The sequence below is a fragment of the Mustela nivalis genome, assembly GCF_964662115.1.
Source record: "Mustela nivalis genome assembly, chromosome: 19".
Classification (NCBI taxonomy): Eukaryota; Metazoa; Chordata; class Mammalia; order Carnivora; family Mustelidae; genus Mustela; species Mustela nivalis.
The window spans coordinates 40,769,371-40,776,618 of NC_139038.1; the positions used below are offsets into that span (position 1 = coordinate 40,769,371).

Sequence of the window (7,248 nt, forward strand, 5' to 3'; positions counted from 1 at the left end):
GCAGGGCCTCCTCACCAGGCTTTCAGGGCTCACAAGACACTTCATTCTCTGCTCACTGTCACAGTAGACCACTGCCAAGGGACAGCCACCTGTCCCGCTGATCACTACCTCCCTAAACAAGCAGGTTCCATGTGCTCAAGAGGATCGGTCACCAGAGTTAATACAAACACCAGCAGATCTAAATTCAACCTGGGACCCCTCCCCAGAAAGGTTCCTGGGGTCCCTTGCAGTAGAAGTACCATGAAGGGTAATCTTGCTCTATCCTCCATCCCCCCACTGCTGCCAGGGTGTTATCTGTCTGAAGGCTTCACCCTGTGCCCTCGAAGGAGAGGGACTGTAGGTCCCGCTGAAGGGAGATGCTGACACAGAGACAGAACCATGAACAGTTTATTGGGGAGATACCAGGAGAGACAAAGCACAGGGTACAGGATGGGCAGGGAAAGCATTCAGACCACCAGGAAGAAACATTCATATCTTGACTAGATATAAACTCATTGGAGCCTGCTTGTTGGAGGTCAAGGAAGTCTTCAGATTACAAAATGATTACCCTGTAAGGCAAGAGGATTTGGGTTAGTACAATGAGATCTTATGTTTTCCTAAATGCTCTCTGCCTTGCATACTGTATCTGAGGCTTTGGATAAACACTTGGGTGTGTGGCCACATCTGTGAGTCTGTATGTAATAGACAATAACTGTCTTCACATCTCACATAGAAATATCTGATTGTACCTGTTCTCTTAACTATATTTTACTTCATTGTGGCTAGGACCTGACATTTAATAGAAAAAAAGGGGGCTCTTTGCCTTGTCTTTGAAATGAGAATTGCCACTACCGGGGCTGAGGTATTACACTCTTAGTGTATTTTATGGACTTAAACAAACATTTTTTGATGCTCATTGGCATGGAGCTATTTTCATTTAAACAGTGAGAATGGTGAATGGTCAGAGCCCAGATTCTTTGCCAATTATTATTATTATTTTTTCTTTTTGAGACAGAGACAGAGAAAGCACAAACTTGTGAGCGAAGAGGGATGGGGGAGAAGGTGAGGCAGAGAGAGAATCCCAGATAGGCTCCACACTCAGCACCGAGCCCGACTTGGGCCTCAATCTCTAAAGCTCGAGATCATGACCTGAGCAGGAATCAAGATTCTGCTGCTTAACCCACTGAGTCGCCCAGGAGCCCCAGCAGGTTCTTTATGTACTTCAACTCCTATTGTTCTAGTGACCTCAGAATCCAATATGTTCTCTCTATGGCAGATTAAAAGAAAAGCTGAGGCTCTGAGAAGGCCCCACTGAGAGCTGGTATTTGGACTGAGAAATCTGGAATACAGGCAAATCTGGACACTGGGACTGAAGTCCCAGGGAAATGCACAGCTATAGACAGGGTGGTGATGCCGATGCGGAGGCCTGGTGACAGGGCTCCAGCTAGGGCTGCTCCTGGCCAACCCTGACTCTCCCACTAACAGTCTGACTCGGGCTGAGGCCAGGGCGGCCACCCTTCACTGGTTCTCCGTCTTGTCTTCATGTTTTCTCACTGCGGGACTTAAAGTCAGCCAGACAAGAATCCCCAAAGACCAAGTTAAATTTCCCAAATCTCCACGACACTCTTTCACATGGTTCAGAATTTTCAGAAATTCAGGGAAACAACGCTCTTCACAGACTATGAGTGAATGGCCTCATGGCAAAAATGAATTTCTGAGACAAATAATGGCGTGATCCACACTGTGTGAGTGAACACATGCTGCAGACAGTGTGGACGGCATGGTGTCTTCACACTCACTCTCAAGCTGCTGGCCTGCCAGGAACGGCCTCACCCTCCCTGAGAGAAGCACAGCCTCTCCCTGAGCACCGCAGGCCTTTTGGGCATCCACAACCTCCTGTTTCTGTGTGACTCAGGGCTTCCTCCCTTCTTTCTGGATACATCTCTAGTTCTTCCCTTATACAGAACACACGGTCTATGTCCTGTCATCAGTGTGTCCCTCCCTTCTCTCAGACACACACCTTCAATTCCTCACATTAAGGCCTCAACCCTCCCGGAGCACAGAGCATCGTCTCCATACCATATGTGTGTGAAATCTGCTGTGCCCAGCATTCGGAGAAGGGCAGGTCTCTGCCACCACAAGGAGCCTACAACCCTCTCAGTATGACTGGAAGACAAGGTCCATCAATTCTAAATACAGAACAACCAGAAGAAAGTTACCATGTCTTTTGCAGTCTTCACTCCCTCATGCCACGAGAGGCCTGTGGTCAGCACCGCTGGTCCTTGTGAAGGATGCACAAGCATCTATATCTGACCCACACCATGGAAAAGACAGAAGCTTCTCCACCTGGAAGTCACTGGGCAACATTCCAACAAACCCTCTGCACCTGCCTCCAGCATCTGCCACTTTTTCTTTCATTCTCACCTCCCAGACCATACAAGAGCATTGCCTACAAGTTTCTAAACTGCAGAGGACAAGGGCAGACCCCTACGCTAATGAACAATGAAGGGACCACAGATCTTGTCAGGCGTATATACAACTAAGGAAATGACAGCTTAAACCCTACACACTGCAGATGAAATGAGAGGTGTTTCTCCCTCCCAGAACAACGTATGCAGATGCTGGATGTGCACAACGGTAAGAGACAGATGTCTGCCATTGTGCAACGGAGACACTTCCTTCCCAACAATGGCACCTGCCCACTGCTTAGTGTGTGCAAATAGCCAGGCACAAGCACGTGTGTCCTGAAGAACTTCAGAATCATACAGCGTCCCCAGCCTGGTTTCCCCTTGAATGTCAAGCCCTGAACACAAACTCTGCCTTTGCTCCACTGACACAACCAGAAGGTGATGATCTGGAAATAGACGCCTGTAAGCTCTGCATGAAGACTTGTCACTTTGAACGGGAAACAACACCACACACAGACCCCAGGATATACCCAACACACACAGATCAGGACACTGTGCTGCCCAGAGAGGAACAGGACTCCAGAAATGGGTACAACTGAAAACACGCCTGCATTTACTTGGTTCTTTTCTGGGACCTTCTCGGGCACGGTGCTGCTATTGTCCCCTTGGGCTCCACAGGCTTCTGATTGGGACCGAAGGCCGAGAAGGGACAGAGGTGGTTTCAGACTGGCGACGACCACACAGGATTCAAGCCAACCCTCTACCCCTGCCCCAGCCTATTCCCCTCTCTCCTTCTGAAGGGTCCACTGTGTTTCTCACAGGACTCCCCTGACCCCTGTGGACGAAGGTGGAAACTGTCCATCACCCTCGCAGATACGACCACTCTGCCTGGGACATATGTTTCCAGAACTAATCTATAATGCTGGACAACTGGGGGTCTCCACATATGAGACTAATGTGAAGGTTGTGCTTCATCCAGCCCAGAGCCCAGAACATCGTGTCTGTGTAGTACACCTGGGCAATGCTTCTATGTCTGTCCTCTGTGGAATGTCACTTTTCTGCTCCATAGTAGACGCCTGCTGCCCAGTTCTTTATGGCGAACCAGACAGTCCATGATATGGACGTCAGACAAAGTGGAGGAATGTTACCATGTCCTCACTTGGGCTTATTGCTGCATTGCAAAACCTTGTGGTACCACCTCTCCATCCTCTCCACCGACAGAAGGGGTTCAACTATGAATAAGCTCTATGACCCATGTCAATTCAGATCATCTCACCTTGTGGTGGAGGAACGAGGTGTGGCCGAGGCCCCCATGTCGACCACTGTGGAGGTGGATGAGGAGGAGGGAAGTCTGGTACATTCCACCCCATGTGGTAGGGCATACGGAGGAGCCCTGGGCAATGAGGGAACTCTCTCACACCTCTAGCGACCTGCAGAACAGACAAGAAAATATTTTAGCAAAACAGACAAAAGTTGCAACACCAAGAAAAGAAACCAAAACAAAGAGCTCTCAGCATCTGGCTCCTTCTCCAATACCACCTTCCAGGAGAGCTGCATCATGCTAGAAAACTTACATGCCCCTCCCAGCTGGGGCCAGTACAATGAGCAGGGAGAGGGCAATGGCTGTTACAGGAATAGCCTGTCACCACACATCACTGCCCATGTCGGCCCACATTCTCCAGCAAGAAGTAGTGTCTTCAAGATGAAAAAGGATCATTGCAAACTAAATCAGCACATTCCAGACACGGAGGCATCGAAATCCTGGACAATACTTCCTCTATCCTCCTCAGCCACCAGAGAAGATTTTGCTTTGAGCAGAATAGAGAGAATGTGACGAAACTGAATGCCCTTTCTCCACAAAGTTTCTGAGCCACTTGAGGGGAATCGTTGGCCTGTAAGTCCCTGACTCTCCCCACGCTGCCTCGCTCCTGACAAAGGGGTCCTCTACTCTCTACAGTTTCTGTCCATGGCTACAAAGACACTTGAGGAATTAGGGCCTTGTGCCCTGACAGGGGCACTGGAAAAGTGTCGTCCAAGGGACATGATATCAAAAACCTTTATTTACACTGAGCAGCTGTGCTTGTCTTTTTTTTTTTTAAGATTTTATTTATTTGACAGACAGAGATCAGAAGCAGGCAGAGAGGCAGAGAGAGAGAGAGGAAGGGAAGCAGGCTCTCTGCTGAGCAGAGAGTCTGATGTGGGGCTTGATCCTAGGACATAGGATCATGACCTGAGCCTAAGGCAAAGGCTTTAACACATTGAGCCACACAGGCGTCCCCTGTGTTTGTCTGAAAACACAGTCATTTGGAAATTTCAACCTACTGAGTTCCAGAGTAATTTTGTACAATGGGAAATGAAGATGGGAAGGCTATATAAGAGAATTCACAAAAGGGTATATGCTTCCCAGTGGAAAACTCCACATGTGTGATGAGAAAAGAAATCAACTCTCACAGTAACTTAGGACCAAATGACCTGCTCCTGGAAACCCAGCTGAAGGGCTGGGAGGCAGTGATCATGCACGTAATCACTGATGTCCCCCTTCAGAACGTGTGACCCAGTGTGCGATTACGACAGTGCACATAAGAGCTTTGACACTTCAAAATACTTGTAGAAAGGGTCTTAAGTGGGCTGGTTCTGCAAGGCACATTTTCCAGCAGAAGTAAAATGGAGATGACTTGTGAAACATGCCCTGAGAACATTGCAGACTGCAAAGGAGACAGTATAAAATGCAGAGAGAGTTTTCCCCAGTTTCCGTTTGTGAGGATTCCCAGACCCATCTATCCCCAGCATGAGCACAACACCAGTGCACCTGAATGTAACCTAAAGGGAGTCGGGCTGGCCAGAGGACTTCACTGTGGAGGGAGGGGCCCTCCTCCCCCAGTTAATTCCCCGGAGTGCACTGTGGGCAGGCAGGGGTACACATCCGCACACACATCTTCCCCACCACCATGTTCCAATACTATAGCATCTGTGCCAGAACAGCTATCCGCCCCCTGTGTCTCACCTAGCACCTGGGGTGAAGAGATTCCATGGGGAAAACTACTGTCACCACATGTTAATATAGATCTGCACACCTCGACAGAGACAAGAGTGTGACACCAAGGATAATCAACTAAGGAAAAACTCCATTCACGACAGGCCAGTATCTACAGCTGGGACCACACCTCTCCCATCACAGCAAACAGAGCAGCTCCTTCTATACATTGAGAACAAACACAATGATAGGCCCTGGAAAACCTGTTGTCCACACGTGGAAGTGCAGGTGCTTATGGGTCAGCCGGAAGCCCACCAGCATCCCCCCTGAACAGCTCTGCTTCCCTCCCTGACAATGGGATCTCCTACACTCCACAAGGGCTGTCCATGGCCACAGACACCGCTGACGAGATAGGAGTGTCTGGAGTCCTGCAGAGGACCTGGAAGAGTGCTTTCTGAGAGTAACAGGACCCCTTTGAGTGAGCGAGACCAGCTCTGTGGATCTACGTCCCCGACATTCGGACAGTCCTTAGCTCAGGCACAGAGCAAATGCCTAGTCTTTGGTGCTGAGACCCACTGATGGGCCGATTTGATACCCCGAAATGGGAACCAGTGTGTCTGGGGAGCACAGGCAATGCTCCCAAGATGGGTCGGGAGAGACCCTATGAGTTGGCACAGCCATCAGACCCCATCAGAACCCGCTCATGAAAGCACAAGTAAAACACGTGTGAGGTGTGGGCCTTGCAGAGAGTCACTGGGATTCCCTCTTCAGGGCTGCTGCTCCAGGGGGTGTTTTCTATGACACACCTGGCACCTGCCAGAGTTCATCATCATCTCACCCAGGGGCCAACTGGAGGGATTCCAGCTGTCGTCTTCATCCACTCAGATGGGACGCACGGGAGGTCACAGCTCACCTTCTCCACAAACACTCAAGCTGCCCAAAGCATGTGGGGCAAGTGTGACGCGGTCCTGGCTTTTCCCATTTTCCATCTGAGGACCTCTGCAGATACCCTCCCAGGTTAATCTCCTGACCCGAATACTAAAAATGCTCCAGCTCCCGCAGGAAAGCAAACGGCAAGGAGTCAGCCGGACTAGCTGACTTCACTGTGGGGTGAGATGTCACCCTCCTTCAGTTATGTACACACACACATACACGCACGTCCACACACACACACACACATACACACACAGATGCATGAGGTGAGCATCCTACCATCACGTGTCTCAAAGCATCTACAGCTTTGGGAGGAAGCACAAAATTGAAGATCTCTAAAGCAGCAGGCAGAGGCTCCTGGGTGAACAGTGTGCACTCTGAAAGGGATGATTGCAGGACACACACCAAGGCCACAGGCTAGGACAGGGACTTGTCCACACTGCAATCCATTTCAGAAATGGACACAACTAAAAATGCCCAAGCACTTACCATATGCATCTCTGGGTCGCTTTGAGGGCTAGTGCTGCTGTTCATCCTGGGAACCACTCTAGATGCTAGATCAGACAAAGGTCAGAGTTTTATATTGGTTTCGTGCCCTCCATGCCTTCCTCTCCCCATCTTGCACTCTTTCCCACACTTGGGTCCCTTATCAGAGGGTTTCACCCGTGACTCAAGTGAGTCCTTTGCAACGAGAGACACCAGTCTCCTCTTGCCTGAGACACTCCAGGGCCCTGGTTCCAGTGTTTCTGTAAGTAACCCATCACGTGTAAACAGGTCGGGGTACAACTGGCTATCAACACTAAAATTGGGGTGCTCAACACACATCAGAAAAAAATCACTGTATCTTCATAGATTAAACACCTAAGTGAGAATAGCCTTGCATGGGGACATCCACAAACCCTCAACATGAACAGCCCATGTTCTCTTCTCAGGCCACAGGTGGATGGTTCATTT

At 49.7% G+C, this 7,248-nt stretch overlaps 1 long non-coding RNA gene across 1 annotated transcript; it reads right to left on the reverse strand.

Moving 5' to 3' along the window:
* Positions 1 to 506: 506 nt before the first annotated feature.
* LOC309854519 lies at positions 507 to 6,797 on the reverse strand. The gene is made up of 3 exons (XR_014306279.1): positions 6,784 to 6,797; positions 3,664 to 3,817; positions 507 to 548 (listed from the first exon to the last, which is right to left on the reverse strand). It is a non-coding gene; the product is annotated as an uncharacterized lncRNA (long non-coding RNA).
* Positions 6,798 to 7,248: the final 451 nt, after the last annotated feature.